Source organism: Momordica charantia (assembly GCF_013281855.1).
Source record: "Momordica charantia cultivar OHB3-1 chromosome 8 unlocalized genomic scaffold, Mcharantia_2.0 BLBB01000008.1, whole genome shotgun sequence".
NCBI lineage: Eukaryota > Viridiplantae > Streptophyta > Magnoliopsida > Cucurbitales > Cucurbitaceae > Momordica > Momordica charantia.
Genome location: NW_028275166.1, coordinates 17,798,550 through 17,806,917, shown reverse-complemented (window position 1 = coordinate 17,806,917; position 8,368 = coordinate 17,798,550). Strand labels below are relative to the sequence as shown.

The window sequence follows — 8,368 nt, the reverse complement described above, 5'->3', positions numbered from 1 at the left end:
GGAGTGATTCACAGTTAATGAATGTTGGTTATTTTGGTTAATGAATTTAATCAATTAACCTCATATCGTTGGAGCTTCTGATCTATAGGTCCATTAGGTCCCTTTGCTAGCTCACAACCGGTAAAACGAAGATCAAGTTTTTTTTAAAGAATTTGAAATGTAAAATAGGGAATGTATATACTGTATATTGATACATTATATAAATATTAATTTTGGATAAATATTTGAAATTAATACTATATATTATGAGAGAAATATTCGAAAAGATTCAAATAAAAATTAATAAGAATTGAATTCATATTAAAATTGTAGGTTAAAATTAATGTAGATAAGATGTACATTAAAACTATAGGCTATAAAAGGGAGGTGCATTTGAATATGATTCAAATAAATAATATTAATTAAATATATGATATTTAAGTAAAAGGTTAAATAATTAATTGTTAATTATTTATTTAATTAATATTTGGATTTAATTAATTAATTGTTAATCAATATAATTAGTTATCTTATTAATTAAGTAAAATAAAAAAATCAACTTCCATGCACAGTTGTAGGAGAGTAGTGACGTAGGATAACTCCCCACGTCATTCCTTGTTAAATGCAAAAGGCATTTTGCATCTATCTTCTTTGTCCCTTACACTCTAGATCAGAACAAAAGCTCTCCCTCTCACAATTCCCTATATTTTTTGTTTTTCAAAATTGGTTCCCTCCAACCGGATTCTCACCCATAAGGATAGCAAGGAAGACCTTGTATAGGTGTCGATTGGTTTTTACGTAAAGAAAAGTATTTATAGGTAAAAATATATTTATTTGTTTTTATGTTCTGTGCTTTTTAACTTCAAAGGTGAAATCAAACACGAGCGTTCCCACACTTTTGCTAAGGATTAAATTCCTTTAGGAAGGTCCAAGGAAATGTCCAGGCCTTGAGGATAAGCTCATCACACATGCATTGACTGCATAACGCACCCAACCACTAGCAAGCCTCTCAGCGCGTACGCTTCAGCGCCAATGTCAGCGCCTAACAATGTGCGAACTTAGCAGCCCCGCACGCACGACCTTGCACGTTAGGTCCTATACCTTGTGCCCACCAGCCTTGTAGCCCACACTACTCGTCCACTACCGCTCATGCCATCGCCACAACTCATGTCTCCTACCCTGAAGCTTGCGCTCGTGCGGGTGCCCCACGCCTGCACGTCCAGCCATGCCGCCTACCACCCACGTTGCCCGCGCGTGCCAACACATCTGCCTGCTTAGAGCCACGTTGTCCCACCCATTGCCGCTTTTATTTATTTTATTTTATTTACCTTAGATTTTAGGATTTATTTTATTTTGTAAAATGAGTAAAGGCCTTGGCCTTTGCCTATTAATAGGTGTTCCCCTTGTGGTTTGAAAATAGATTTTAATGAAGAAATAAACTTTGAGTTGAGAGGTTTCTTTTATTCTTGACATCGGGCAAACCTCTGCAAATAGTGTTATCCTTTGTGTGGTTGAACTTATGGTACATTATTACTAGAACATGCTTGTTTTGTTGGTCACCAAACATGTGGAGTGTTTCTACCTCGAGCATAGTGAGAATTATGTCTACTAGTGGCAATTTTGACTGCAAAGGTAATCCATCTAACCTTTCCATTTTCCGTTGAACCAACTATACGACTAGATTAAAGTGGCTAGAGGTTCGAGAAGTCCATACGCTTGGATTGACACGTATCATTTGGTATCAGAACCGAGGCTCTAGATCGGATATATGCCTTTACTTTCTGTCTTTGTCTTTACTTTTCTTGTTTTCAACACACAAAAAATGTCATCTGTTGTTCTTGTCTACCGCATGTCTATGTAACGCCCCCAAATTTTGGTTACTTACACAAGGAACATTACTAAACCTACTTGCTCCAAACTTTCTCCCAAGGCATAAAGGCCACTTAACGAACCTAGATAATTCAGCTTTTTATTTGCTCAACATAAACGTGTGAACACTTCACTTATGAAATAAACGAAACAGCTTGTCCTCCGTGGACAAGCGACACATAACTCTCATGTTTAAGTCAAAGCATAGCTAAATCGAGTAAACGACGATAGACAAACAACCTACTCGATAGAAGCATAACCCTGCAAGATAATAACAAATCAACTAAGTAAATAAATCCACCACGCTACTACTGTGCCACTTTGATAATAACACCAAAACCAAACAATTAATCCATTCTTCAACCTTCCCAAGTTAGAAAATCCAATAACATTAAACATACTCCCTGAGCTCCTCACGGAAACCAAAGACCTAATCTTTATAGGAGTTCAGACTTAAAACAAAAAGTCATATAACACATTTTAATAACTCCCTGAACTTTAAACAAGTCAATGCTCAAAATAGAGAACATAAACTAATACAACAAGAACTCCTAGCAACATATTTTAGACAAGTTAAAACTAAATGGAAGCTAGTTATTGTCCTTCTCCTCGAGTCTCCTCCGCACCATCACCATCATCATGAACCTGATCTTCACTTGAAAACAATAATTGTAGGGGGGTAAGTATTAAGAATACTCCATACATAGCCCTCTCTAACTACACACAAACAATATGCTCAACACACAACAGTTGTTACAAAATATTAAACTGGCATCCATGCATCAATAAATCATCACGCTCATTAACAAACACATGCAACCAAAGTAAACCTCGACCACAAGGTCTGCTAGTTTCTAGATCCTCCAAGCTCATTCTAACCCATCAAACTATGTTAGTCCTCCAAGTCTAACTCTTCGAATCGTATCGACCCTTGACATTTATACCAAAGGCCCCGACTCCTCTACAAAAGCTTGGTGTTTAACCTTTGACATTTATCCCCAAGGTCTTGAATTGTGCTCGTCTAGGCTACTTCTAACCCATCACGCTAAGTTAGTCCTCCAAGTCTAACTCTTCGAATCGTATTGACCCTTGACATTTATCCCCCAGGCCCCGACACTCCTCTTTAGAAGCTTGACGTTCGACCTTGACATTTATCCTCAAGGCTTCGAACAGTGGATCAGCCCTTGACATTTATCCTCAAGGCTTCGAACAGTGGATCAGCCCTTGACATTTATCCCCAAGGCCTCGACGACTACTTAACATATTGGTCCTTGACCGCCACCATGTCAAGACCCAATAATCATCACCAAATAGACTCATCATGTCGACCTCCGACCTTTTGTACTTGGAGCCTCGTCACTGACCTCTACCAGGATTGGCCTATCGACCCCCGACCTTTTGTACCTGAAGCCTTGACACTCAGTAGTAACGTAAAAGCCTCGATCACTTGCCCTAGAGGCCATTCCACTCGTGTATCTACCTTTCATTACACGATAAACCATACATTCGAATCATGGTCCTCTGCTAAGATTCTATCATATCATTTCCAAGTAACCCACAATCTTGACTCCGAACAACCAAACGACTAGTTTGCATTATCATCACAGATAAATCTCAGAATAACAAACCGCTAGTTTGTCCCATCACTTTAGACCCCCCAACCAATCCTTCAAAGGCATCGACAAGCCATTCACACTTCTAATCACGACATAAACAAACATAAACAAAATAACATAAAACTAACACGTGCATTTTAATCTCAAGACATGCTTTCAAACATCAAAGCTTAATCACTTCCAACCATACCAATCGACAACTTTAAGTCATCTCAAATAAACATGATACACAACGATAACAATTAGAGGTCCTCAAACCATGCCTAACAAATTCTAAATACATTAGATACATAAGTATAACAAAGTTCAACACGAAATCATCTCAATAACACCCATTAACGCACACACCCGCCCCTTAGTACTACTTACACGCAACCACGCCCCTAATTCTTGCGTCGATCCCACACCTAAGCATTAAAAACATAAAAACAGCAAGTTAATTATACGTTCCAGCCTTCAAAATCAATTATAAAGGAGTTTAAAGGGCTCGTTACTGCAAAATCGACTTCGTTTAGGTATGAGTAACTTAGATCTAGTTTGAAAATGTGTGGGTAGCGTAAAGCGTAAATCACGCTTCGAAAGGATGTGGGTAATCGCCGAACACCACAAAATGCTACTGTTTGCATTTTACAGTAGGGGAAACACTCCAAATCTGCCTCCGACGCTGTTGGGTGCTACAGTAAGAGCACGAGCCACCAAGTCTATGTGACTATGTGATAAAGGAACTGTCTCAATTATGCATGAGAACTCCCCTATTCGAGGTGAACTCCCACAACAATAATAAGAATAACCCCAATAACAAAATGATGAACCAACCCCAAGAAAGTTAAACAGATTTATGCTTGGTAAGATGATCAAAGATCAAGAAGAAAAAAGAACTTGTTCATATCTTCAATATTTCGAACTCTCCACAACCTAATTGATCAAACTAGATTGAAAGTTCTAAACATGCATTCTAAACACAAGAATACAAAGAAAGCTTAAAGCTTGAGAGAGACTAAACTCAATCTGAAATTTCAATCACCAAATATTGTGTTTGAGAAGCAAATATACATCCGTATTTATAGTAATTGAAAAGACACAATGAAAAAACAAAACCATTGGCCTAAATAGTCCAAATACAGCCACCACTCTTTCAAATCCATTCATGAACCCTTTTAAATGCAAATATGTGGATTTTAAAAATACAAAATAAATTAAATATGTGGATGAATATGAATTTTTAGATTCATGACGTTTCGTGGATGACAAGATGTCTTTTCAAGCTTGAAGGGATGTAACTCTTCATCAAGTGTGAACACCTTAGCTTGGAAGTGACCATTCAACCCTTATTGTAGTCTTTTAGCTCTAGCTCTTGTGATTGGACCTTGTGGCATAATGATTGGCTCATGATTGGGTTGACTTTGAGCATAAGCTTCATTTGGGCTGATTTGAGCTTGCTCCTCTTGTAGACTTTCCCCGTGCACTCTATAATACCCCCGAATTTCAACGATACTTCCGAGGTAACCTTAACAAATTCCCAGTTCAACCCCCCTTTTAGAAGGAATGTATAAGACAATAAGTAAAAGATAAACCACATAGAGACCCCTATTTCAATTCAACCTTATACGTAAAAAGTTTGCCCTCCGTGGGCTAATCGATTCAAAAAGGCAAGTAAATTCTTGTAACGTCCCAGGCCCAGGATTCAAAACCTCTATGCCCCGGCATTCCCCTGCGACTTGGCTGCGTCACCGTCAAAAGGAAGGTGCATCTTATTGATATAGGTAGTGACTATCAATTCTTTTAAGCATTTTCTTGACCATTGTTCCGTGATCTCAGGATCCCTCTCATTCGAATGTGGTATCGGTTCATTCATGTACCCTTCCTCTCTAGTCGGGCGTCACATGCCCACCAGCTTCTGCCTTGGTTCGTCCCCGGACCACATCTTACTGGGAGAGGTTACGCTCTGATACTTTAGAAGAGTGTAGACTGCCCCTACTGACCAACACGAGTCCTTCCAACATGCTTTGTCCTCACTCACATGCTTCCTAGTAAAACAAATAGAAGGTCACCCAACCCAAGATTGCTCCGAGCCATCGAAAAGGAAGGTGCACCTTGTTGGTATAGTTAGTGACTATCAATTCTTTTAATTTGAATGGCTTTAAGCTTGCTGGTCTGAAGTCGAAAAGTGATGGGTAACACCGATTTGAGTCCGAATAGGGACGGGTAACTCGAAACCGACTTCGGCGTCGACCCACATCAGAATGAGAGGGATCTTGAGATCCTGGAACAATGGTCAATAAAGGATTAAAAGAATTGATAGTCAATACCTATACCAACAAGGTGCACCTTCCTTTTCGGTGGCTCAATCGTAAGAACTCCAAAGTTTAGTGTGCTTGACTTGGAGTAATATTGGGTTGGGTGACCTCCTAGTTGCTTTACTAGAAAGTATGTGAAGGTTAAATGGGAAATCTAAACAAGTGACAATATAGGTTCAACTGAAAAGGAACAAAATTTTTTAATGCAAGCCCCCTTCTCATCACCACCGCGGCCAATGACTCGGTCTGCAGCTGAAAACAATAATTTCAGAGGGGCGAAAAATCAATATGCAACCACTTGTCCCCAAGCTTAAGTCTCACCGTATCTTGGCCACAAAGCTCATTGACCTCTAGCTTAACCAAACTCATCATAGTCCATCATGTTATGTTAGTCTTCGACTTTGACCCTTACTCTCAAAGCCTCGAACTGTTCATCGACCCTTGACCTTTTGTATCCAAGGCCTCGATGACTACTCAGCGTATTGGTTCTTGACCGCCACCACATGAAGACCCAACACTCATCATCAGCAGACTCATCATGCCGACCCTTGACCTTTTGTACCCAGAGCTTCGACACTCGTCTCTACCAAGACTGGCCTATCGACCCCGACCTTTTGTACTCGGAGCCTTGACACCCAATAGTGACATATCACCCTCGATCATTTGTCTTAGAGGCTATGTATTTTTTGTTTAACACATATCAAGTCAAAATAAGCCACACCTTATATTCTTAGTCTTATACTAAGATTCTATTCCATGACTTCTAAAGTATACACCCGAGTAACTCTCAGCTACAAAACCACTAGACTTGTTTGACTCCTCAGACCAAACACAAACAAGCAAACCAACTAGCCTTTGCTATCGCCTCAGACAAACATCAACAAACAATGAACTAGTACATTCTATCACCGCAGACACACCACAAATGATCTCTTCATGGCACCGACAAACCTTTTACACTTCCATTCGCATTACATTTTATCCACATACTTCTTATTCATACAAGGAGAAACACAAACTCACAAAGAAAACAACCAATCGATCCATTCACTTCAGGCAATTCCAATCAACCCAACCAAGGTAACTACCACCCATCCTTACTTCCACACGCAACATAATTTTTCTAGCAAGCGGTTCATGGTTCAAGGCAGAAGAAATAGCCCAACAACTTTATACTAAGCAATATTAAAACTAAATAATATAAATCTAACTTACGCAAATCATCCCAAGCATGCTTCAAACATAAAAAAAAAGAAAACTAATCACTTCCAACTATCTCACCAACACTAGACATATCGAACAATACAAACAAAAACAAAACACTTTCATAATTAAAATATAAGAAAAGTAGCAGCCTACGACCAGAAGTGTCCACTAGGAGATGCCCATTCACGCCTAACGATTTAAAGATACAAGAGATACATCAATAACAAAAATTCACCACATAACAATCTCAATAACACTCTATTATACACGCACCTGCCCCTCATTCTACTTACCCGCTGCTATGCTCCTAACCTTGCGTTGAATCAACACCTAGGCAAACAAAAGACAACGAGGCAACAGTCAAAACAAAAATTGAGCCACTGAAATTGGTTACAATGAGATTTCGAAAGGTCCGTTACTGTAAAATCAACTTCGTTTAGGTGCGGGTAACTTGGATGAAGCTCTAATGGGTGTGGGTCACGTAAATCGGGCTTTAAACGATTATGGGTAAGTGTCGAATGCCACAAAAGAATGTTGTAAGCGTTTCTGCAATAAGGAACTCACACCAACCGAAAATGAGGATGCTGTGCGACTTGGGAAAACCATACCTGAGATCGCTGACCTCTGCAGAATGCTGAATGCTGCTGCTAAGGGACCGTCCAGCTGGAACGACGCTGCCGAATGCTGCAAAATGCCGCAAGGACACCACCCGCCGCCACCACAAGCCGAAACGCGACCGGCTACTGCTGCCACCGGAGATGGGGACGCGCTGTAGTGGAAGAGAAACACCGGTCGTGGGGTGGAGGCGTGGTGCGTTTGGTTGACGGGGAGAAGAAGAACACGATGTTGGGGGGGGGGAGGGAGAGAGCTGGTGGCTCACGTGTAAGTGAGGAGAAAGGGTCCCTAGGGCTTGTTTTATTATTTCTCTAGGTTTTGAACTAAAAGCGCACTCACTCAATTTTTTTTTAAAGAAGGCCCCTGGGTTAAAATTATAATTTTCTAGCTTCCCGACAATACTAAGCTTAAGCGTCCCCAATTAACAAAAATAAACAAACAAGTCCAATGGCCCAAAACAAAACGAAAAATAAATATTTCATTAATAGAAACATAAAGCTCACAACAGCACGAAACAATTTAATTAATAAAAAAATATATATTTCGACTAAAACCTCGAGACTTGAGGGTAATCTAACCTGAGTAACGTGGAGCATTACAGACTTCCACCCTTCAAAAGCTTTCGTCCTCGAAAGTTCGCTGGGCATACAACTTAGGATATTTCGCTTTGATCTCACATTCCCTTTCCCAGGTAGCCTCATCCACTTGGTGATTTCTCCACAGGACCTTCACCAAGTCAATAGTCCGATTTCTCCACGTCCTAGTCTCTTTTGATAAGATCTCAAC

At 39.9% G+C, this 8,368-nt stretch overlaps 1 long non-coding RNA gene across 2 annotated transcripts; it reads right to left on the bottom strand.

Moving 5' to 3' along the window:
• Positions 1–2,253: 2,253 nt before the first annotated feature.
• On the bottom strand, positions 2,254–7,813 carry LOC148209679 (uncharacterized). Of its 2 annotated transcripts, none has more exons than XR_015792667.1 (3): positions 7,576–7,813; positions 7,241–7,297; positions 2,254–2,503 (listed from the first exon to the last, which is right to left on the bottom strand). It is a non-coding gene; the product is annotated as an uncharacterized LOC148209679 (long non-coding RNA). The 2 variants fall into 2 exon arrangements; XR_015792668.1 differs by having other exon boundaries at positions 2,254–2,498.
• Positions 7,814–8,368: the final 555 nt, after the last annotated feature.